Raw genomic sequence first — 25,631 nt, 5'->3', positions numbered from 1 at the left:
TACGCAGCTCCTAATCGGTAACAATGAAGTACATTGACCTCTGAGGGGGCCATATACATAACATACCAAGTTTCAGGAAATTACAGGCAATGTCGCCAAAGTACAAGTACACATTGAAATGCGTGACGTCACAATCGGGGTTTTCGGCGCGAAATTTAAAAATGCAATTTTAACCTTGATTTTCTCCTCTACTAATAAACTTATGACGAAATTAACGAGATTAGAATTTTCAGAGAATAGTTTATCAATCCAAACCAATTCATCGTTTCACTTTAGTGTACCTTTAACTTTATGATGAGTCGTGGGATAGAACTGGCGACTTTCGGGTCAGCAGCCGACAACCGTAACCACTGTGCACCGCGGCGGACACAGAGCGGAAACTGCTGGACCTTTATATTTAAGCGAGCCGAACACGAGGAAAAATGAATGTTTGATAGGGATTGTTTGGAGAACGGCCGGCGTGACGATACGTACATTGCGTGGTTGTTTTTAGAAATGCGAAAGGGCAAACGTCGCCCCGTTCACAACATAGTGAACGCGCGCGAGCCACAGGACCTTGTAACTGGTTTCCCAACGCGAAAACACATAGCGGCGCCAAAGGGAGCAGTGCAAAACAAACTCCACTAACCTTGACATAATTCGCGCTCACAAACGTCGCTGAGGACCACCGCTTTGATCTCTCTCTCTCTCTTTGACATCCTATGGAGTGATGTGGAATTCTATATTGTGAACACGAATAAAAAAAAAAAAAACGCCAGGCCTGCGCGGAGTACGCAGTGCAGTCAGAGCGGCCTCTCTAGAGCCCATTCTAAACTCTCTTCGGGAAACTAATACAACTACACATGCAAGGTATCCACAACGCCACAAATCATAATTTTGTGAAGTAGGGAAGCACTCACTATGCCATTACAGTTGAGCACCTTTATAAGAGACACTGATGCAAGAGACAATTGGGTGTAAGAAACACAAGTGTGCCTAGAAATGGAGGTTGTTCAGAAAATGAAAACACGGTACCCTGCTTATAAGAGACCAGGGACAAGAACTGCTCCCTGGTGCATGTCTCTTATAAAGGGCTTCAGCTGTATTCGTTTTTCTGTGGATAAGCGGGATACCCGCTACACATTTGTAATGCATTAGGTGCACTTTGTTGATGCTGCATGTGGCTGATGATGATGAGGAATTATGGCTGAGCACTTTGCAGTGGGTGGGAAGCTTTAAACCACACACTCGTTGCGAAATTAGCATTGTGTGATCCCCATGATTGTTATTTTACTCTTCTGCCACGCTATATTACACATGTTAACGCGACTCCTTGCCCGACATGAATCCTATATAGGGTCTTTTTGCGAAGGACTTTCAAGCACCAGCGCGGCTCTGTGCTCAATACTCGACTGCCACGCAGAGAGCCCGGGTTCCCGGACATAATTATTTATTTCATTTTTTTATTTCGCGCGACAGTGGTTAAGGACACCAGCGGCGGCGGCGGCGAACTGACCCACTGCAGTTGTGATGTGATAACAGCTTTCGCTGCTAAAAAAAAAAAAAAATGTTCCACTCCGTGAAAGCCGTCGAACACCGAAGCTCTCGCCCCTTCCTTCAGGCACTATATTTCCTAAGTTTCAGCAAAGTTGTCACTAAGGATTTCTTTGTTCTTTCTTTGCTCTTCAGGTTAAGCCATGTGGATCAAGCGCGAAGACATGGCGTTCAGCGCAGCTTCAACTTGGGCTTGTTGGCATAGGCGTGCGCTGTGTTCCCCTTCAGGGGCGGGGGCAGCAAAGGTTCGTCGCAGCGCCCCCCCTCCCAGTTTTGTCGATGTATGGAGCTGACATTGCGCCCCCCCCCTCCGTGTCGCCGTGCCCCCCTCCCTATTATGTCAATGTGGGGCTGACTGCGCACCCCCCCTAAGGTGAATAGGGGGGGGGGGGGGCGCACAAGAAAACAACAGAAAATATCAGATGAACAGTAGCGGAGCAATTCTCGGCGGTTAGCGCGAAGCTTTCACTTTCGGTTCTTTCTTTAGGCTTCAACATTAGGCCTCGCCCAAACGGGCAAGGCCTCCCAAAAATTGGCCTACAGGCTCATTCGAGTGTCCTTCCCCACGGTAATCTTTAGTAAAAGGCGAAAGATTAGTGCGCTGCAGCTGAGGAAGGACCTGACCGATTGCCCAAACTTGGCCCTCATTGCGATGTGTTGAAAAAGGACGCGGTTACTTGGCCAAGGATATGCACAAGCTGTTTGTAGGTTCGGGCGTTTAACTCTCGACACCTATTTTCTTACAAAGAACCGTACTGCTCTGTTTGCCTGTGTAGCATACACCTTTTAACGAACATATGTGAACATTGCAATGTTGTTTTCAGCTTATGCCACAATACCGACGATAAACGAACGCAGCCGCGTATCCATCAAAGTTTGCTTGGAAGCGCGTGAGTAGCAGTCAACCCCCTTGGTAGCAGTACGGAGCGCGTGCGAATAATTGCCCAAACACACTCGCCCGATAAACTTTTTCCTTCCTTCCTTCTTGACCAACACCTCTGTCTTAGCATCTATCTATCTATCTATCTATCTATCTATCTATCTATCTATCTATCTATCTATCTATCTATCTATCTATCTATCTATCTATCTATCTATCTATCTATCTATGTAGCCGCCTACGTCTGGGCACTCTCCTAGTCGTCTCCATACCTTGTAATATACCGAAATTGGCATAGCAGGGGGTCAGTGTATGGCGAACACGATTCACTGGTCATAACATGAATAACACAAAACGCCTGTCGCGTACGTCTTGAAATCCTTTCCCTCTGTTATGAAAGCTTCGATTACAATATAGAACAAGAAGTTTATTTACAGAATTTACAACTGTCTTGAGACGCGATTCTCGGTTCGTGGCTCAAAAGTCTCTGCCTCGTCTTCGAAGTTCCCCCGCACCGGCCACTCTCTCACCCTCGTGGTATTTCTTCTGTTTGTTTCCATTTTCACTTGTTGAACGCCACGTGCGCAGTCCCGATGCCTTTCCAGGAAAGCCCCACAACCCCTTCGCGCCGTTTGTGCCGTGCCCGAGAGGGCGGTGTGGTGTACCGTTACGTTGACAGGAGGGGAGGACTGCGTGCCTGCGTGGGGGTATAGTGGGGGGCTGTGAGAGACGCTTTACGACCCTGTAGAAAACGGACTTGCGTCCCAACGCTGAGATGTTTCGTCTTTGGGGACTCCGCGGGAGGCTACTGTTGGTTGGGGGCCCCGCGTGAGGCTAGGGGAAATTCTTAACACCCTCAGTCATGTGTGGCACATACCCGCATACCACAGTTCATGTTGTGCGGGTATGAGCCACAGGTGATTCACAGTCCCAATGAACACTTCAACGGCGAACGTAACACATTGAAACGCAAGGCAAGTGAGGGCGCTGGAGACAGAACACCCCTGGAAGACGCTCGAGTGCCATCCACTCGTCCACGTGGTCCGCCAGAATGACGCAGTGTTCTCTTCATTTCATATGAATCTGGGCGATGGCCTCATGCTGACCGAGGAGGACGTCAGGTTGATTGAGAGCCACTTTGTGGCACGCGAAGAAGCCGCCACCAAGTGCCCTGACGGCATACTACAGCAATGCTACAGCATTGCGGACGTCGACCGCTATAACGCCCGCTGCCTCGCCGCTGCGGACAACGTGTTATGTCATCCCCGATGGGATAACATAATTGACTATAAGAACGAGCAGGTACACAGGGATGCCTTGACCAAGGTGACCAACATGAACGCAAGCAACATGGGTGGCCTGCCGGTCTCAATTTACCGGAGCATCGGCAAGCCGTGCATAATCACGACCAACATCGGCGTGAGCGACGGCCTCGTTAATGGAAACATGCATCACCTTGTGGTACATCGAGCGTGACGAACACGGTAACCTCTTGCGACTGTGGCTTTCCAACGTCCACGGTAGGCATTGTCGTCCCATCCAGGACGAATCACATCACTACCGCACACCTTCAATAGAATTGAAATGAGTGCCCGTCGGACTGCGGACCACCACAACCGCGACATATGCCAAAAAATATCTCGTGTAAGAGTGCACAGTTTTCTATTGCGCAAGCAAGCACCATAACTATATGCGTCACAAAGAGCCACATACGCCCAGGTAGTCATCGGATACGATAAGCGTCATCCACTGCGGTTGATCTATACGGAGCACTTTCCAGGGCTACCAGCCTTGACGGCCTATACTTCACCAACGTAAAAGGCGACTTCAGGTGCCGACGTGTCCTAAAAAAGCCTCGAAAAAGACGGTCTGCTTAAAGAAATTGGCGTGTTAGCACTTCCTGAAACCTGGAGAGATGAGCCAACTGCAATCACGGGATTCGAATGTGACGTCCCCAGAAAGCGGCTTCATTGCAGGTGCGGCGGCGTGGGCACATATGAGAACACGGCGATGCGCAACTTCAACGTAGGCCGCATCCCACTTCGCCGGGCGCCAGACACCGAACACACACAGATAAGCTGCAGAATCGGCGAGGTCTGCGTTGCGCACATAAGTTACAATAAAAAATACATTGCGCTCGCCGCTACCTACGTGAGGACTGTAAAGAACCCCTTCCGCACATGCACACACAGAGGTTCGTGAAACGTGCGTGCGTTCTCCATCATAACGGACGAGTATAGGCACTACATACCGGCCTACCGCGTCGCCGCGTGTTGTCATCGTTACGCAACTGTAAACAACTTGTTATATAACACATGTGCGTCTCTTCAACATATGCGTGTGCGCATACCATTTGCGCCTATCTTTGGCGTCATTTCGTAATGTCTCGCTCAATGTAAAAAATTACGCCACAGTCGCCTTCCCGCCGCATGCTTCGCATTATATCGATTCCCACGGTACGTGGGATCTGCCGAATTTCTTGTTCTTTACGTTCACTGAGGTTTTTCGCTAAGTGACAACGCCGCCTTCGCTGGCACCGGATTTTCTGTGACACGGGTTCCTGAATGCAATCGTGTTCAGATTTACAATGTCTATTCTCGCCGTTGCCGATATAGACTGTGAATTACCTGTGGCGCATACCCGCATTCCATGGGCTGTGGTATGCGGGTACGTGCCACACCCGATCGAGGGAAAGCGTTTCATGGAGTAAGCGACTAGTACGCCACGTTATTCATGCGATGATCCGCTAATCATGTCCGTGCCACACCAATGTCCTCCCATGCTAATTTTGGCAAAAACGAAGAAGACGGTCACGACAATAAGAAATCTTGCGCTAGTGTCGTTCTCGCATAGGTCTTGGCTGCCCATTGACCCCTCGCTTAACCATCCCATTGTCGCTGGTTTTAGCATAAACTCGAAATATCCAGAAAAATAATGCAGAAATTTTCAGACACACATGTTCAGCCGAGGCAATATTTTAGTTTAAAGAACAACGAACCTTTATTTTCGATAATTCTAGCATTTATAGTCGCATACCAAAAAAAAATTGGGCAGGTCCCACGCGTTGTGGGAATCTGTTTCATGCGAAGCAGTTAGCGAGTATTGCTATGCTGTATTTTATGACTTCAAGCCAAGCGTTACGAGGTGGATCAACGTGTTTTTGTAAGTGTAGTAGCTATGTGCCCAACCATGCACATCGGCAATTTTGGCGTTAAAAGGGTAACTTATGGTGCGACGTAACGTCAGCCCTCACGTTTGAGTACATACCTCAGTATTAGCGAAACTAAGTGCACTTTATGGTGGAATCATGTGAATATCATACGTAACTTTTGTTAATCTATTCCTCCGGGGTCGAGCAATGCTTAAATATGGCTCGCTAAATCGTAGGAATACAAATGTAACTTTTATTAGACTGCTATGAAAGCGGAGCCAACACTGGAACCACCACAGACGTTAATCTGATATTACACCTGTATCGTAGGAGTACATATGTACTGTTTATTGCGTTCTTCTACAATTAGGTAGCCAGCACCACAACCACAATTGACGTAGCACCGACATTACGCCTGCATAGGCTGTTTTTCCAAACCAGTTTGAAGACCTGGCGCGGCTCTGTGGTAGAATACCAGATTGCCAGGCAGAATGCTTGGGTTCGATTCCCGCTGGGATCCTAATATTTATTCTTTCTTTGCATTCGTCGAGTCAACGCTGCCGATGTCGGTTTTTCTTAACGCTCTCGCATTGAAATTACCAATGTCTGTTCTCGCCGTTCCTGGGTAGATATAAACTGTCAACCACCTGTGGCGCATACCCGTACACCGCGGCCCGTGGTAAACGGGTATGGGCCACACGTGTCTGGGGGAAAGGGTTTGACAACGTACGCAACGGGATTTTCACGTTATTCATGTCATGACCCGACAGGCATATTCGTCAAATCCTCTTACCCTCCCAGGCCAATCTTGGTCTACACCAAGTTAAGGAGGCGATCATGAGAGCACCCAGACGTAGGCGGCTAGATAGATAGATATATACGTAGATAGAAACGCTCAAAGTGCCAAAGGTTCGCAAAGAAATGCTTCGCATTTAAAATTCCATTTAGTTCCACGCCGTGAAAACCTTCGGACAGCGAATCAGTCGCACGTAAGTTTCGGCAATTTTTTCACTGTGGATTTCATAGACGATTTCTCGCAGCGCCGCAGGGGCGCGGCAATGTTCGATCACGTGATCGCAACTGGCCTTTGGCCAGCGAAGCAGCCGTGGCCGTACCACACAAGCAAATTGCAGCAGGGTGTAGCCAAGTCACATGCTAGCGCAGAGAAACACATAGCGGGATACAACCTAAAGGGACACTAAAGAGATACAATGAATCGGTTTAGATCGATAAATTGTGCTCTGAGAACTCTAATGTAGTTAATTTCGCCATCATAAGTTTAATAATACATGAGAAAATCAAGTTCAAAGTTTCATTTCTAAATATCCCGCCGAAATCTCCCCGCGTGACGTCGCGGTTTTCAAAGTGTACTTATCGTATTTTGGCGCCATTGGCTCAACAAAATTACCCCAAACTTGGTATGTTAAGTCTATGGCTCCCTCAGAGGACAATGTACTTATTTTTACCGATTAGGAACTATGTAGTCCCTAGTAGGCGCCGTCAAAGCATGTGACGTCACGGCGAACGGTGCGGAAACTTCCAGGTGGCGTCGTCACCCACATTTTGTTTTTGCGCGTTTTCTCGCTTACTAAGCGTCTTCTCGCAGCAACCGTGGTTTTTCTGGCATAGTGAAAGGGTGCTTTACTAATATGAGAAAAATCGTTTTCCTCTTTAGCGTTCCTTCAAGAAGTCCAAAGAGGCCCCGCCCAGAAGTCCGATTTGCTGCAGCCGATCGCCTCCGCGACTAAAGAAGTAGTCCCGCTAATGCACTCAGCATTGTTCTCTGAAGGCGCGTGGTAACCGGCTGTCCGGCTGTTGACGTCAGTCTGGAGTGCGCGCTCATTGGTGCACGCTTGCGTGCATCCGCCTTTCAGGAGGAAATGCCGCGGACTTCTAAAGTTGTATCCGACTATATAGTTCGACATATATTTATTCGCCTAAAAGTTGACAAGGTTGATACATTTGCGCTTGCTTAGCACGTACTACGCCACAGCAATAAGTGATATGCTTTTTTTTTCTATTTTGCATTTATGGCGTATGCATTTAATTATTGCATTAGCAACCGCCAGTAGCTGCCGTTACAAGCCAACATGGCAGCACCCATGCAGACGCGACCGCCCGCTTCGATCCGAACTCGCGCTTGCTATTTGCCCACTGTACTGACATGAATAAATAAACGATGAAATCGGCTATCGCTTTGTGTCTTCACACGCTGGGGAGGTTTGAGGTACGTTTTGTCTTTATTACTGAGAAAAGCTGTGTTTATTTGGCCACGCCAGCTAAGCCTTGTCCCCGAGGATTGGCACACTGGAATCTTGGAAACACTGGAAATACCGACGAATACATTGCTCTCGAAGCTTCAGGACGCAAATGAAAAGCGAATAAAAGCGTAGGGTTCGAACTTACGGAACACGCAGCGCACGACGACGACGACGTGATAACTTCGAGGTGGAAGGATTCCGCATCTATAGCCGCCATGTTGACTTTTTTCAAGCGGTGCTGTCTGCTTACTTTTACTTGCCCAAGGCATGCACCCAGACGCTACGGGGACACCGAGTCGGCAACACGGCGCGGATGGAGACACACTGAGCAGCGCTGCCAAAGGCCAGGTTCCAGGGACTCAAAGGCCAGGTGCCTGTGGCGCCTTCTGATTTTAATTGTTCAAACCAGCTACTGAAAAATCGTCCATATACTAGCGGAAAACTTTTCTTTACAATGGAGCGAAGGCTACAGAGCTAAATCGCGCATATCCTACCGCTAATGAATGTAGTCCCACAATGTGCCCGCATTTTTAGCGCGAGATATAAAATATACTTCTTTATTTTCTATACATGTATACCTCTGTGAGACCGGACGGTCACACCGGATAGATATTTGTAATATTTATTTTACTTTATACGTTGTGACTAAGCGTTTTGCACGCGTGAGAAAGCCGCGCCTTTTACGTGTACCTCGAACGCTAAGCGGCGTCTGCGTCAATATGAAACGCTGATTGCGCGTTGCCATCACTTTCCAGAGCGGTGCCAAACGCGCGCCATACCGGACTACTTCGCGTAGGAGTACATGTGCAGAAGCTCCGCCCCCATAATAATAATAATAATAATAATAAAAATTGGCCGCGTATATGCGTGCTTCGCTGCAAATGTCATGTAAAGACGATAGAAGAGGCGCTGCGTGAGATATGAACGCCATCTGGCAATACGTCGGGAAACGTGAATGCTGTGTTGCGGGCTGGTAGTCCCGGCGCAGCAGCAGGCAAGACGGCGGTGACCAACGCGAACGGCGGGGACGCCAGCCAGCCCGAAGACGCGGTTTGGCGCGAAGCGCCGAAGCAGAAGAAACGTCCGCACTCAACGAGTACTCTCCACACACTATTTTATATTCACGTCGCCTGGGTAAAGCAGGAATGGCAGAGCGGCGCCCCATGGCACTCGTACAGTGCAATACTGAACTGAAACCGAAACACAACAATGAGCTCGCGCAGAGGGCACGGTGGAAGCCAAGTTTCGGCGCAGTCGCATTTTCAGCGCAGCTTAAGAAACTAGGGTCTCTAGAATTACGTATCTATATATTTTCTATTAAAGGAACACACCACCTAATACTTATCTAGTGATGTTGCGCCTCAGATATGCGTAATGTTAGCTTTTTGATCAACCATGTAGACAAGTATGAACCTAGTGAGCCGTTCACGATGGCTGGCCCTTGTGCAGGGGGTTCAACTTTGGCCGAGTGGCTGAATCGAGGGAAGTGCCGACAAACAGAAAGACAGACAGACCAAAATTTCTGCGTTTAAGTTCCCCAAGAAAGACTATCGTCTTTAATAATTTTTATTTGCACAACAATGTGAGCCCTCCGGTGGCGTGCGAGGCTAGACAGAAAGGAAAGACCCTTACGCGCGTGCGTCTGCTAGCCCGTCACCGGAAGGCAAGAAAGAGAGAGAAAAAAAAAAGGAAAGAATGGAGGAAGAAAAAAAGGGGGGAGGGGGTGGAGGGTGAGGTCATCACCAATCGCTGGACAAATGGCGACTGTACAGAGAGCAGAGATGTTTGGAGTCTTCGCTGGTGCGAGGGGGAGGTGCGCGAACACTCATGGGAAGAGTGAGGAACTCGCGTACGGCGGCTGGGATGGCGGAGGAGCCGTGACGCTTAGTTTGCGTATGCAGAGGCTCCGGCTGACCCGAGCGTTTATTCACACGTACTGCTGACGATAAGGGGGTGTCCGCCAGGGAGCCATCGAGTAGACGACAGAGCAGGCGCATTTGGGTCACAGCATGACGTTGTCGCAGAGGACGCCACTTGGCCATCTTCAGGCGGGTAGCGTAGTCCGCCGGCGGAGACTTTATGGAGCGTGCGTAGAGGATGCGCGAGGCTCTTCTTTGTACGCTTTCGATGCGGGCGATAAGGTGCTGTTGGTTGGGTGACCATACGGCGCAGCCATATTCAAGGATAGGCAGCACGAGTGATGTGTACAGAAGGGCAAATGTAGCGGGACCGCATGGTTTAGAGACTCTGGACACGAAGCCGAGGACGCGGCGAGCCTTAGCAACGACGCTTGCAACCTGAAGGCTTAAGTCCAGAGTGGTGGTGAACGTGACACCTAAGATTTTCAGTGAATCCTCCGTGGGAAGAGGGATACCGCGCATAGTGTATGAGGGCTTGGCAGGCAGGCGAGCACTCGAGAACTTCATTACACTGCATTTATCGGGGGACAGCTTCAGGTGGTTGGAAATGATCCAGGAGTCGATCACCATTAGGTACTCCTGGAGATCCTCACTTGTGGAGGGACAAATGATAGGGGCAAGGATGGACGTGTCGTCCGCGTACTGCACAAGGGGGAAGCGGTTGTCCTGGGGCATGTTGTTGACGTATATCAGGAAGAGGGTCGGCGCAAGGACAGAACCCTGAGGCACTCCTGAGGGCACAGGTATCCTCTTCGAGTGGGCGCCACAATATAAGACACGTTGGCTGCGCCCGATCAGGAAGTTGGCCAGCCACCCGAGCAGGCATCCGCGAATTCCTGCTTCCTTCGCCTTGTTCAGCAAGAGGGAGATGTTGAGGGTGTCGAAGGCGTTGCTCAGGTCGAGCTGTATGACGTCGGTGTCTGTGCGGTTGTCAAGATTGTGGCTTACGATTTGGTTCAAGGTAGCCAGGGCTGTGTCGCAGCTGCGGTCACGGCGAAAGCCATGCTGCGAGGCAGGAAAAAACTTTCTCCGCTCGAGAAAGTCAAGGAGTTGGCTGTTCAGAACACGTTCAAACGTGCGGCATATGATCGACGTAATGGAGATTGGACGATAGTTCTTGGGATCGTTAGAGGGCTTGGATTTCCCTTTGTGAACAGGGGTAACCAGGGCACGTTTCCAAGAGGCGGGCACGGTCCCATGGTCAAGTAGGGATTGGAACACAGTGCACAGGGATACAAGCACTTGGGGCGCAAGCAGTCGAAAGAAGGTGGGCGCCATGCCATCGGGACCGGGCTGGGAGATGGATTGATTTTGGAGATGGCTGAGGACAGTGCTTCTGGTGAAAAAGTAGCTGAGAGAAGGAGTGAGTCATCACGCGAGTCGTCGGGAAGCTGAGTTGGATGCGTGCCTTGATCACGTGGAATTTTTCGAGTAGTTCGCTGTCATCGGCGGGGGCTTGAACATAGATGGAAGAAAATTGTTCAGCAAAGAGAGCAGAGACTTCCACGGGGCGGTCAACAAGCTTTCCCTGGATGTTGAAGCTGGGGCGGTGACGTGATGACCGAAGACTATTCACGTAAGACCAGAACACCTTGGGGTTCTCCGTAGCTTTCTCAGCTAGCCTGGTGGTGTAGCGCTGATGCTCTACGTGGATCGCTGCCTTGAGGGAGCGCTGGTGGGCCTTCGCCAGTTGGAAAGTGATGGGGCACTGTGTTCGGGAGGCCTTCCGAAACAGCAGTCGTTTTTGTCTCGCTGCCTTCATGATTTCTGGGGTGATCCACGGGCGGTGCCTTCGCTTGGACGTTCGGGTGCACGATGGTACACACTCGCGTTGGATTGCCGATGCCATGTCGCACCACAATTCATAGTTGCCAAGGCAGTCGTCGCCAGATGAGGTCATGCACCAGGGTGCAAGGTGCGCTAAGCGCGCTAGATGAGTATGGTCAGTCTGGTCAAATTTCCACAGTTGACGAACGTGGTATCCGTTTCGGGGTAACACTTGTAGTGTGCACGTACCTCACAGGAGTACGGCCACTAGCGTGGGTTCGGACTTAGCGAGCCACCGGGCCGCGTCTGCCGTCGCCTCGCGTGAACTAGCGCACCGCTGCACACGCACGTTCGAGCGCAAACAAGGCGCCGAGCGTAACGCGGCAAGTACACAGTACTGCTCTCGAAATCCGCAACACTTTATTGCCTGCGGCAACACCACAAAACGCAGTACAACGCCCGCTCCCAAAGGCGGCGGGAGAAGCAAAACAGGCTTAACCACGCCACGGGCGAAAGTACAACACCAAGGGTGCCGCGAGCACGTCTCCGCGGGCAAAAGGGCTCACGGGGACACGCCGCTGAGAGAAACGTTCCCTCGCGACTATGCTGCGTGCTCTCGCGATCAGCGACCAAAACAGGGCCCGATCGCTCGAGCAAGGGCAAACTCCGCTCGCGTTGGCTTCGATAGGTACGGTTTCGGCGTAGTAAGACCACGCGCGAATGCACCGCACCGCTCTTCAGCCTAGCGTTCGGAAAGGACAACGTAAGGTAAGCGCTCGCCGCTGGCGCAAAGCACCGTTAGCGAACTCCGTCCGAGCGAGCCCAAACAAAGGAGCCGACGGACGGGAAAGAAAAGACGTGCTCACCTTACGAGGTCCAGAGAGAGTCTGACTCCCCCGCCGCGCGCAACGTCTCGCGAGACGCGAGCACGCGAGACCCGAACGTGGCGCCACCGTCGCGATCCGGCGCCGGGGTGAGGGGGTTTAACGTCACCCCCGCTCGCCCAGCGCCGTAGGACGGCGGAGGAGGGGAGCGACATGATCGGACATGAGGATGGCAGAAATAGGCGAAAAACCCGCGCAATGGCGACGGGCAAGCCTCAATCCCCACACACTGCAGCGTAGCACACTTCAATGGCCCGATGATCGCTGTTAGACAGGCCCTCACTTGTTGTGCAGGAGGTTACTCAGGTTGGTTCGGCCACGAACACAAGGTCTAGGGAGGAGGAGGTACCATCTCGTGAAGAGTATGTGGGTTCGAGGCATGCCTGGACGAGGTTGGCTGATGTCATGATGTCCAGGAGTAGGTCGTCGGTGCGGTCGTGTGGGAGGGGGTCGTCGTGTGAAGTCCAGTCAATATGAGCGTTGAAGTCACCGAATACCAGAACGTTGGTATACTGCCTGCTCAAGGCGAGTGAAAGGGATGAATCAAGGTGCTTATACGCTTCATCCTTTAATGTAGGCGGGCAGTATGCGCAGCAGACCAGCACGGTACTGTGCGGTAATATAAGCTCGACGAAAAGAGCCTCAAGATCATCGTGTTCCAAGTCGAGCCGGCGGTTCACTTTTGCAGGAGTTGGGAAAGCCATCAAGACACCGCCACCCCGGCCACACCTATCCTTCCGGAGCACTGTGTACCCGCTAGTGTCGAAAAGTTCGCTGTCAGTCACGCTTGCGTCGAGCCAGGTTTCTGTAAGCAACACGACAGCATTTGGCGGGATTGCAGACAAATGCGCATGTAAATCCACTATTTTGTTACGGACGCTTCGACAGTTGTACCAAAACGTTAGCGTCTTCGCGCGGGGACTGAATGTAGGTGGCGCGGACGCTGAGTGGCTCGAACGCGAGGCCGTCGGGGATGGCGGGTGACCGGGTGTTGAGATGGAAGGCGACGGTGGGATATGAAAAATGTCGTCAGGGAAGTGGGGCAAGGTACACTGGAAACATACCCAGGAGGTGTTGTAGCCGCCGAGGCGTCGGTATTCTTGGAGCGACATGTACACGCACTGACGGTGGCACCATCGGTCACAGTCATCACAACAAAGCGCTGCTTGATGGTCGTATACACGTCTGTCGCAGCGTGCACATACTGCTGGCCCTGGGTTAGGCGAGATGTCGCCGCATGTAAGCAGGGATGGGCCAGGCTGCTCGGGAGACACACCAGTCAGGAGAAAGCTGTGGTAAGCACGGACAGGCGACAGAGGGCCAGCTCTTGAGAGGGGAGGCCGCAACAGGTCGACGGTTAGGCTTACATCGAAGCTCACGGATGGTGGAGGCAGAATGAGCCGAAATGTCCAGAAAACATGGTTCGGGTGTCCAGCCGCGATAGTCTGAGGAGCGAGGGGTTCCGCTGGTGGTAGGCACGACACGACATGGACGACGAGCGAGGCGAACACGATAGCGATACAGAAATGTGGGGGACGACGACGGCAGGAAAAGCAGCACGACGCCATATTCGAAAAACGAGTACCTTTCATTGCCAAGAAAAGTTGTCCGCGAGTATAGCTGAGACGTGGTAAGGATCTCTCTCGGTAAGCTCGCGTTGGCATCGGCGAAACGACCGGCAGCGTCGCCGTCGTCTCGTCGCTCGAGGTCTCGGGCGCGCCACGGCCGCTCAACGAACATGACAGTGCCGGAGAGAAATTGACATCCCCCCTCCAGGAAGCGTGCGCGTGATTTGTGGCCACTCCCCTCTCTCATTCATATTCTTCCCATGAATTTGCGCTGTGCAAGCGTCAGCGGTTTTGACGCTTGAGTTCGGTCCGTGAAGGTCCTGGTTCAAGCCCCCCGCTTCGCCAAGGAAATTTATTTTGGTCTGTCATTAAGGCGACAGCCTTAGATGCCTCATCAAACGTGTAAATAGACCGGCGTCCCGCGTCGGCGGCGTCAACACGACTGATGCAAAAAAAAAAATCATCACCACCTGATGACGTCACCATATGACGTCATCATGACCTCACGGATCACCAAAATTTGTCACGTCTTCACATGACATCGTCGCTTGGTGAAAGGTGGGCCGATCACGGAGGCAGTGCAAAACTAGGTGAGGGGCAGAAAAGCTTGCAATGCCTCCGATCTTGGAGGCAGTTTTACACGACGTTGGGCGCAGAATGATTTCGCACGGGATCAGTATATCGACTGAGAATAAACAGAAGGTGGCTTTCGCCTTCGAGTCGTCTTAGGCGAATGCATAAAGGAAGCTTGAGAATTTTTTTTTTGTGTGTGTGTGCGAAACTATGCTGTGAAATCAATTTTCGACTGAAGCATGGATTAAGTGACTTTGTAGATATAGCATTGGTTGCTCTCAGTAGGCTGCTATAGATACTTGACGTCTTATTGGCAACATGGATGAGTAGCCTGTAAGTGTACGCTTAACACTTTATGTGGCACGGTTCGTTTTGAGTGCGACCTCACTTGAACGAAGGCATTGTCGATCAAAATCTTACTTTTTACGAGCATCCTGAGCAATACGGCTCCGCTCACCCGCGATAAAGTTGCTCATTTGAACATTCACCGATTTACCTGAGTACGTAACCTGTGCGATGCACAGTGAAGTTGTTTGGCTCGATAAAAATGGCAAATTCTTTAAAGGAATTAGCATTTTTACAGGTATTTTATCTACAGTCGGTTACAACCTAAGCAAAATGGAAGCTCCGCCCAAGCGAACGCCGTCCCACGTGAAAAGAATTTCCATAGATACTCCAACCAATTACGTTCGTTCATTTTCGCGACGTCAAGCGCTTTTGCCTGTTTTAAAGGCGTCCTGAACCACTTTGCCAAGTACCTCATCGAATGACCTCAGCATCGGAGTTTATTGCCTCCTCACGAATCGATCGCCGCAAAGCTTTTCGCATCCGCACAGAATGATTGAGCGGAGTTACAGGGATCCGTGGTGCGCTTTAAGTGCTTTCTTTGTTCTTTATTGCCGACAAGCCCGCTCCATGGACGCTACACAGGAATGGATGACACGGGGGAAAGAAGCTATGTCAACTGAGTCATGAAACGCGATCCCTCTCCCGCCTTGTGATTCCGGTGAGCGGTGGTGTCGCTACTGTGTAATTTTAGCCTACATAGAGCGCGGCGCCGGCGCTTGGACGCATCTTTGTAGTCGTGTGTCTTCGTCCAGGAATCTATCACTGGTTTAAACAGGCTGATCCCTTTCCATTTGTAGACACAACTCCCATTCTAGCTGGAGCTGTCCACGTAAAAACTCTTGCATCATTTGGATGGCACGAAAGCGCGCGCGTTGGCGTTGGCTTGATGATAATTAGAGGCCGGATTTTTAGGCATTAAAAAAAAACTCGTTTTAGTCGCCAAAACAGGCAGACAAAACAACAACGTTTTAGGCCTCCAATATCGTAAATATAGGCACAATAAACTTTCACATAAATGCAAATAATTTCAAACGGGGACGTGCGCGACCTCTATCTACAACCGGAAAGCAAAAATTTTATTGCTTAAGATGGCACAAAGGCGCCAACAGTTGAACATAGCCATGCATTTGGGCTTGGTCCCGCATTGTCCGCAGAAACACGGTCTCTGCGAACGGTGCCGGGACAAAGCCCAATCAACGCACTCCTGGGTGTCTTTTCGGTATGACTGAGAAGAGCAGAACAGGAGCAGATAGCCAGATAGCTAAGGGACCAAAAGGGAGGGATTTTTCCTATTGGCCGGGTCGAATAGAATTGCGTAGAGCTAATTTTCTCCCTGGCAGTGAACTACTGGCGCAGCCAGGCGGGGGGGGGGGGGGTAGTAAATTCCTCCCCCCGTCCCCGGAAACTTGAAGTGTCGCGTGTGTGTATATACACGCACACATACGAACGGATGCACGAACATACGTAAAGTATGGTTACCCCCCTCCCCCCCCCCCCCCGAAAAGAATTTCTGGCTACGTTACTGCATTGAACACCTTGAAAAGCAAATTACAAACAAAACAAAAGGTGCGGCACATCACATTTTTATTCCTTTTTTATCGCTCTTCACCCTCCTTTCCGTTGACTGCTCTCCGCGGTTTCGTATTCGCCAACAGGTCACGCCATGTCAGCACGGCGGCGAATGCTCGCCGGCGTGTCCCACTTCACTGCTGCTAGCGGTTGTTTCCGGGAGTTGGTTCAACTAGAAGACTAGGTCGAACTCCATAGTTCCGAACCGTCAATGTTACGCGGTAACATGAATAACGGTCTCAAACAGCACCTGGGAGTGAAACTTCAGCGCCAATTTTGAAAATAGGCATTTATAGGCATTTGTAAGCATTTAGGCACGAACGCCAAAAATAGGCATTTATAGGCACTATAAAAGCCTTTCTTAACCTCTAATTCATGCTCATATATCAAAATGGCGCGATAGGAGCGCAAGGAACAAAATATGCATTTGCCTAAAATCCGGTCTCTAATGATAATGTACACGCTTGAAAAGATTTCAAGTCCCGTGGTCGTTCAGTGGCCTAAGTTTTTGGTAAAGTTGCCACGTAGTATGTGCTACACATACATTTAGCCAATTTTTACGATAGATCAGGTACCTCAAAAATAGCCAAAAAGTGCAAAAATTATGCCGCCAACAGTCTGAAAAAGTATACAGATCTGGCGAACCTGCAGGCGAATGTATAAATGACCATGTGAGTTTTTTTTTTCTTTTCATGTGCCCGTAGGATGGATGCATGGACACATATGCTATAGGAGAAAAAACGAACCTCCCTCCCCCTTAAAAAAAAGAAACATCAGGAGCGTGAAGCAGTAGAGAAGGACCCCGAGGCACAATACACTTACCGATCGCTCAACCACGTGGCCGCCAAATTCAGGTGTGTCCGTTGGCTGCAATGAATGAGAGAAAAAGTAAGTGAATGAAGGATGTTTTGGCAAATGACTAGACGCGCGCGTACAACACAATTTCTTTTACTTTCGCGCCCGCGTTTAAAGAAAACGTACAGTCAGCGTAAAATGTTTAGAGACCACGAGTCGCAAGAAAAAGCCGAATATTCCCGCTGCTTTGGCAGGCAACCTTGAATTTAAGTTTCCGGCCTATTCCAAAACGCGCTAACAACACGTATTGTGCAGTTCGACCGGATGCAGTCACGAATTGCTGGGATATTCAAAGTTCATTTTCGGTGGAGAAGAAAATGTTTGAGGCCTGTGTACCCGTGACTTGGGTGCGCGTTAATGAACCCCAGGTGGTCGAAATTTCCGGAGCCCTCTACTACGGAGTCTCGCACAATCACATCGTTGTTCTGGGACGTTAAACCCCAGATATTATTATTATTATTATTATTATTATTATTATTATTATTATTATTATTATTATTATTATTATTATTATTATTATTGTATATTCAAAGTTTCCTGAGACCTAATGGTCTCCAAACTTCTGACGCTGACTGTACGTATACACCTGTCACCATGCTTTGCCGCCACGAGTGGATCGGCCTGGCACGGACCGCGGGTTTGATGACGTGGCTGCTGTTGAACAAGCCGAACACTGTGGCTGACGTTTGTTCGACTGCCTCGTTCGTCACCGTATATATCGTTTTTGTGGTCCTATGCAGAGCTTCTGCTCTGCTGATGAAGGTAAGTGGATAGATATAAAGTGGAGCCGTTCACCGGTGCAACAATATGGCGGCATCGGTGACGTCGGCGCATATCCCTTCTACTCGATGGCCAACACACTTTAGTGATCCACACTGTGCGTATGTGTAAACGGTTTCAAGATTGCCTGAAGGAAGTGCGGAGCTGGGCGGCCTTCCTTGTTTCCTTTCATTTTAAATGTGAAGCATTTCTTAGCGAACCTGTGGCACTTTGAGCGTTTCTATCTATCTATCTATCTATCTATCTATCTATCTATCTATCTATCTATCTATCTATCTATCTATCTATCTATCTATCTATCTATCTATCTATCTATCTATCTATCTATCTATCTATCTATCTATCTATCTATCTATCTATCTATCTATCTATCTATCTATCTATCTATCTATCTATCTATCTATCTATCTATCTATCTATCTATCTATCTATCTATCTATCTATCTATCTAGCCGCCTTCGTCTGAGTGCTCTCATGATCGCCTCCTTAACTTGGTGTAGACCAAAACTGGCATGGCAGGGTAAGAGGATTTGACGAATATGACTGTTGGGTCATGACATGAATAACGCGAAAATCCTGTCGCGTACGTCGTCAAACCCTTTCCACTAGACACGTGTGGCACATGCCCGTTTACCACGGGCCGCGGTGTACGGGTATGCGCCACAGGTGATTGACAGTTTATGTCTACCGAGGAACGGCGAGAACAGACATTGGTAACTTAAATGCGAGAGCGTTAAGAAAAACCGACATCGGCAGCGTTGACGCGGCGAATGGATGGAATAAAAAATAGGACCCCATCAGGAATCGAATACACAAGCATTCTGCGTGGCAATCAGGTATTCTACCACAAAGCCACGCCAGGTCTGTAAACTGGTTTGAAAAAACAGCATATGCAGGCGTAATGTCGGTGCAACGTAAATTGTGGTTATGGTGCTGGCTATCTAATTTTGCAAGAAAGCAATAAACACTACATTATACTCCTACGATGTATACTCCTACGATACGTGCGTCATATCAGATTAACGTCTGTGGTTACGGTGTTGCCTCCGCTTTTATAGCAGTCTAATAAACATTACACTTGTATTGCTATGATTCAGCAAGCTATACTGAAACATTGCTCGACCCCGGAGGAATACATTAACGAAAGTTACGTATGATATTCACATCATCGCACCGTAATGTGCACTCATTCCGCCAGAACGACGCAGTGTCCTCTTCATTTCTTACGAGGCTGGGCGATGGCCTCATGCTGACCGAGGATGATGCCACATTGATTGACAGCCCGCCTTGGTAGGCTAGGTAACGTAGGCCACATACGCCTAGGAAGTCTACGAATACGAGAAGCGTCATCCACTGATGTTGGTCTACGTAGCACTATGCATGTACGCGCTAATATCACGAAGGCCTTCCAGCCTCAACGGCCTATATTCACCAACGCGAAGAGTGGCTTCAGGTTCCGACATGTCGCCGGCTCTATCGGCTCACAATTTGTCGACGAAATGACCGAGGCATCCACAATTTCCAACAGCTGTACCATACCTCATACTTCACTACACAGGGACCCCTCACCACTGCAATCACGACCGGATTCAATAACAAGTCATGACCAGCTGCTGGTGCTCACTGACCACGGTGATGACGACCTTGTTCAAGAACTGTCAAGAACCTCTTCCACACATGCACACGGGTTCGTGAAAGTTGCGTGCGTTCTCCATCATAACTGACAAGTGCAAGCACTACATATCAGCTTAGCGCTTCTGGTGTTTGGTAATGCCCACGTTGCCGTTGGCAGCGTTACCCAACTGTAAACAACTGGTTATATAACACATATGCGGCTCTTCAACATATACGTGTGCGCATAAAATTTATACAAATCTTTAGCGTTACTTTGTAACGTTTCGCTCAGTAAAAAGATTACGCCACAGTCACCTTCGCGCTGCATGCTTCGCATAACGTCGACACCCACGGTACGTGGAAACTGCCGAATTTTTTTTCTTTCTTTCTTCCTCTCTTTCTCTCCGTTTTTATTGCGATAGCAATTATATGGACAGTCTCGGCTGGATTTTGCCGTCGCCGTCGCCGTCGCCGCCGTCATGCACCGTATATAAGTATGTATATATATATAAAAGCCCCAAAGAAAAATAACTCAGAAAAATGCTTCTGAAGCGCGGAATCGAACCAGGGACCTCTTGCTCCACAGCGAGCGGCGCTATCCACTACGCCACGAAACGCAGATCCTCCACGTAGCTAACGGCGAGCGTTATATACACACCATTTAGCGCTGGACGGACTCAGAGACAGCAGGCGATAATAAGCGTTTCTTCATTACCAGCGAGGTGGCGCTAGGAGCCCGCCGGGCGCATTTAAAAGTCGTCGTCGGCGAGCTCACTCGCTTCTTCTTATATTTGCGCATGGGAGAAGCTTGCCCTTCCGCTGTCTGCTCGCGCGGTTTTCTCGTGGCGAGGGGTAGAGGAATGTTTCACGCTTTCCCCGTGGTGTCCGCGCTCATGTTACGGCGCGTACGAATGTCACTCGAGCTCAGGGACGCCGCCAAACGAACAAATAGAAGATGAGCGCGAACTATCAAGTTTCCACAGCTCGACACTTGAAGCACGCTAGTTTCCTTCGCTGCTTCGGCCGCCTTTTGCAACAGAAGCGCTGTTCAAACTGAGAGTATCCATTGGCGAGCCTCACTTCGTATAGCATTAGTTTCTTGCTATCGCATTCATTGCTTCGCCCTTGCGGCGAAACTGTGACTTTTTTTTTTCTATCTCATTACTGTCTTTGTTTCTATTTCTTTATTTCTCACTCCGTCTATTTCTTTCTATCTCTTTCTCTCTCTACTTCTTTCTCTCTCTTTCGCTTTTATTTCTCTTTCTGTCATGCGCTCTGTTTTTTTTCTATCTTTTTTGTCTGTTATTCCCATCCCTTTCTCTCTCTGTATATTTCTATTGTCTTTCAATCCATTTTCTCTCTTTCTCCCTTTATTTCTTTCTCTATGTTTCTCTTGCTTTATATTTTTGTTTCTCTCTCTGTACTCATTCTCTCGCCCATCCGAGTTATTCCATCCCACGCCGGACAGATCCGCGCAATGGGAGAGCGCGCGCCGGGCGCACATGTTCGGGGAGGAAGCTGAATATGAAGAAGACGACGAAGAGGACGCGCGCCGGCCGAGTTATTGCGTTGCACGCGCTAGAAAGGTAGAGGTCATTTATGGTGATGACAGTTTTTGCAAACGCGTAACGGTTTATAACGAAAAGCCGCTCCGTGTCAAAAAAAAAAAAAAAAACTTTAGAAAAAGAGCACGCGGCGCGCTTGCCCTTCACCTGTGAAAGATAGTCGTGCGGGGGCTTTCCGTTCGAAGCGTAAGTACTCTTTCTCGGCTGATGTAAACACTACGCATAATGTTAGATAAAGGTTTGTCGTCATTGCCTCAAACATCAAGTTTTGCTGACAAAAGATGTCAGCGTCTCTGAAAAACTTGACCAGGACGTTAAACTTTCTGTTCTGAAACCAGAAACACAAACGTGCGTCTGTATGGTAAAGTCAACTACCTCAGCAAATGAAGCTGTCATAATATTGGGCACACTTGGTTTTTCCGTCGGTAGTTTGTTTTGTCATTCTCGTAAACGTATGTCTAGCGAGCAAATGTTACGTTGAATTGTTATTGATGTGAAGCGTCTGTGATAATAAATTTTTCTAAACACAGTTAATGGACGTGTGCGGCTAGCTTTTCATCTGACCTGGTTCTTGTAGCCAGGTTATCACACATTGAATAATATTGCATAAAATCTGTTTGTATTTATTATTTCTGTGTATGCATATCCCCGTAGCCATGCAGGTTCTTGTAATACACATTTCATGCTCAAACTGTAAATTATGTAAATTACATATACCATAAAATATGCTGTACATAATGCTGTACATATTTGCTGGCATGTTCAGCAAGTCATCTGTACTGTGTATATACATAGTCATGTACATTGTCTATATTGTGATAAGTGTGCGCATGCTAGTTCCTTAGTAGCATGCATTAGGGACACACTGTGAACTTCGACATTTCTGTTTAAACGTTTTATGTGTATTGTGTTTCGTCATTTGTGTACGTTAGTTTTCTTGTTGTACGGACACTGTTTTTAAATGTTCGTAACGTCCTACGATGAAATAAACTTTTTCTAAACATAGAACGCCTGGACGTGTATTTTCTTGACGGTCGGCATGTCATACTCGCCGGGGATTTTAACTGTGTATTAGACACGCGAGCTGACGTGCAGGGTCCGGGATGGGGTCGATCTGAGTGGAACGCACGCGAGCTGCGTCGCCTGGTCCAGCACTTCTGTTTGATCGATGCGTACAGACTAGTACATGGACCACAATATGCCTGGACTTGGCGGCGTGGTTCATCGTCTAGTAGATTGGATCGCTTCTACGTCCCACGTGCGCTAGCTTCTTGTGTGTCGCGATCTGATGTGATACAATTACCATCATCCCCTGTTTATATTCTGACCATCGACCAGTAGTGCTCGAGGCTTGCTTTCCCTTTTCTTCCTCAGTGAGACCATGGCGTCTTGACATCCGCGTTCTGCATGACACGCGTTCGCGCTCCAGTTTTGTCTAGAGTCTTGCGCGCCTCCCTGTTCGGCTCCGGTCTCGAGTCCTGGACGCGCTCAAGGTACAGTGGCGTCTACACTGCTCAGTCGAAGGGCGTGCTCTGAGACGCCGTATGTCGGAAAAAACTAACGGACACTGCCACAAAGCTACGCATTGCTCTTCGGGCGGATCGACTAACTGCATTGATGCGCTCATGGCAGCGAGAGTTACGGGGACGTTTCCAACGCCTTATTGCCGCATCGTCGTTGTCGGCGGCTGCTTGGCGTTGCAGACGTAATCCATGTGCTCACCCCGAGGTTCTGCGCTTTGCGAGAAACTCGCTTCTCAGACAGTCGAGTCCGTTGGGAACTCAGGCCGCCAGAGCCCTTCCCGCTGCGTTGCCACCCGCGCGTGATCGATCAGTTTTTATAGCTCACTTTGAAAACATGGCTCGTGCGACAATGTCAACGCATCATGGTACCGCCGAGACATTCACAATGTTTAGTGGGCTGCCTCAGGTTCCACCAGAGGTAGCTGCACAACTTTGTGCAAGTCCGTCAGCTGATGAGGTGAAAGAGGCATTGTCTTCCATGAAGCGCGGTTCGGCTCCTGGGCCGGACGGGTTGCCCGTTGAGTTTTATTTAACCTTTTGGGATGACATTGGTGCCACTTTCACTTCTGTTATTTGCCGTTGCTTCGAGAACTTTGATTTCCCTGATAGCTTTGACGATGGTCTAATTGTGTTAATACCTAAACATGACCCATCGTCTGTTCGCCCAGAGGAATGGAGACCAATTACGCTTCTCAACGTTGATTACAAAACTTTTGCAGCAGTTGTCACTCGCCGTTTGAGAAGCCTGACGCCTTCCTTAATAGGACATCATCAGGCGTGCTCGATTCCTTGGAAGAGAAATTCATAGTCTCTCCTTTGTTACGCGTGATATAATTGCGTACACGTTGGCGAGATCAGCACGTGGGCTCTTGGTTTCACTTGATCAAGAAAAGGCATTCGATCGCCTTGAACATAGCTACATATTTAGCGTTATGGAGGCGTTTGGCTTCTCGCAAAACTTTGTTGAGCTTCTCAGAAACGCATACAGAAACATACACAGCACGCTGTTTCTTGATGGTTATGAAAGTGCCCCATTCCTGTTACCCGCGGAGTTCGTCAAGGTTGTCCTCTATCCCCAGTACTTTTTGTACTCAGCCTCGAACCATTCCTGCGCTCCCTACTTAAAGATCCATATATTCGTGGCCTTCCCTACCTGGTAGCGATACCGTGAAGGTGACAGCTTTCGCTGATGACATCACGTTGTATCTAAAGAACGAGGACAGCTTATCCCGTTGCCTACGGCTTTTTGCTGAGTATGGGTCTATTTCAGGTGCTGCATTAAATTTTTCGAAATGTCGATATTTGTTCATTGGTTCTCCAGATATCTGCCTAAGTCCCTTTTTCGGTCTTCAAAAAAGCGACTCTATTCACATTCTGGGGCTTGATTATGGCTACTACGGCATATCAGCCTCCGGGTGGGTTTCACTTCTCGAGAATGTAAAACGACAAGTCCGGGAAGCGCAAGAATACGAATTACCACTGTTGGAAAGAAGGTACTTAGCACAGACTGTATTTTGCGGCCGTACATGGTACATTTGCCATGTCGTACAGCCTCCATTGCGAATAACTCGGTCGTTGCAATCCCTTCTTGGCTCGTTTTCTGGTCAGGTGGACCTGAGCTGGTTTGCCGAGCTGCACTTGGGCAACCACGTAACAGGGGTGGATTCGCGTTCCCGTCTGTGTCTGTTCGCTGCCGGCTGCTTGCTCTGCGATTCTCGCTTCGTTTGTTACACGGTGATCAGTGCCCCGCGCGTGATCTTGCCTGCTATTTCTTAGGAACTAAGATACGTTATTTGTTACCGGGAGCACGGCTTAACTCTGCGCCGCAAGCACTTAACATGCCTGCATTTTACTCCACGGCAGTGGCATTTTATCGCCACGCTCAGCAGGTTTGCTCAGATGTAAACATTCTAGAAAACCGTGTTGTAGACACAACGGCGGCGCTGGTGCTCCCTTTGGTCCCTCCAGCTCGTCTAACGCGTTCCAGCCGTGTCTCGTGGAGCGCGAGAACGGCATCCTTTCTGCCTGGCCATCTCCGCGACTTCATGTGGCGGCTGGGATGGAGAGTACTCCCAACACGAGACAGACTGGAGAGGTGGGGCATGGTGCCATCTTCCACTTGTCCGAACTGTCCGCTACAAGAGTTGCGTTTTCTTAAGGACACCGGACTGATTCGCCGTTTGTGATGTCAAACGCAGAACTCTTACGCCGGCTGAAAGAGTGACTTTTCTCTCCTCCTCTCTATCTTTCCTTCCCCCTCCCCCTCCCCCAGTGCAGGGTAGCCTACCGGGCTCAGCCCTGGTTAACCTCCCCGCATTTCTTTTATTATTATTCTCTTTCTAACCAGCATGTGCTGCAGCAATGTGTAATTGCACGGGTATTTTGGCGAGCCGTTAACACTGGTTTCCGTGGCCTAGGAGTTAATCGTTTTGTCACATCTGGTCGTTGCTCGCGTAGTCGCTTTGCGCGCCTTCTAATTGCTGCGGGGGCTTTTTGTTTGTGGCGTAACAGGTGCGAAGCCGTTGCAGCCGGTCACCGTCGTCGTGCTCTGTTTCCAATTTTTGGAACGGTTTTACTCGGAACTGCTGTCCTTTTTGTCGGAGGAATTGTTCTTCCTTGGGGAAGAGGAATTTCTACGGCAGTGGTCGTGCCGCTTCCTGTCGGTAGTTAATGGACGTGTGCGGCTAGCTTTTCATCTAACCTGGTTCTTGTAGCCAGGTTATCACACAGTGAATAATATTGCATAAAATCTGTTTGTATTTATTATTTCTGTGTATGCATATCCCCGTAGCCATGCAGGTTCTTGTATATACACATTTCATGCTCAAACTGTAAATTATG

The 25,631-nt window shown here is 49.3% G+C and overlaps 1 long non-coding RNA gene and 1 other non-coding gene across 2 annotated transcripts in view; both read right to left on the bottom strand.

Moving 5' to 3' along the window:
* Window positions 1-25,631, bottom strand: part of LOC119390497 (uncharacterized) — a 58,000-nt gene that overhangs the window by 7,933 nt on the left and 24,436 nt on the right. Inside the window, exon 2 of the long non-coding RNA XR_005183339.2 lies at window positions 17,276-17,320. This is a non-coding gene — a long non-coding RNA (uncharacterized LOC119390497). The remainder of the gene's footprint in view (window positions 1-17,275; window positions 17,321-25,631) is intronic.
* On the bottom strand, window positions 2,035-2,160 carry LOC119392067 (U5 spliceosomal RNA). The gene has a single exon (XR_005183660.1). It is a non-coding gene; the product is annotated as a U5 spliceosomal RNA (small nuclear RNA).

The sequence above is a fragment of the Rhipicephalus sanguineus genome, chromosome 4 (genome assembly GCF_013339695.2).
Source record: "Rhipicephalus sanguineus isolate Rsan-2018 chromosome 4, BIME_Rsan_1.4, whole genome shotgun sequence".
Lineage (NCBI taxonomy): Eukaryota > Metazoa > Arthropoda > Arachnida > Ixodida > Ixodidae > Rhipicephalus > Rhipicephalus sanguineus.
This window is presented reverse-complemented; position numbering and strand designations above follow the sequence as displayed.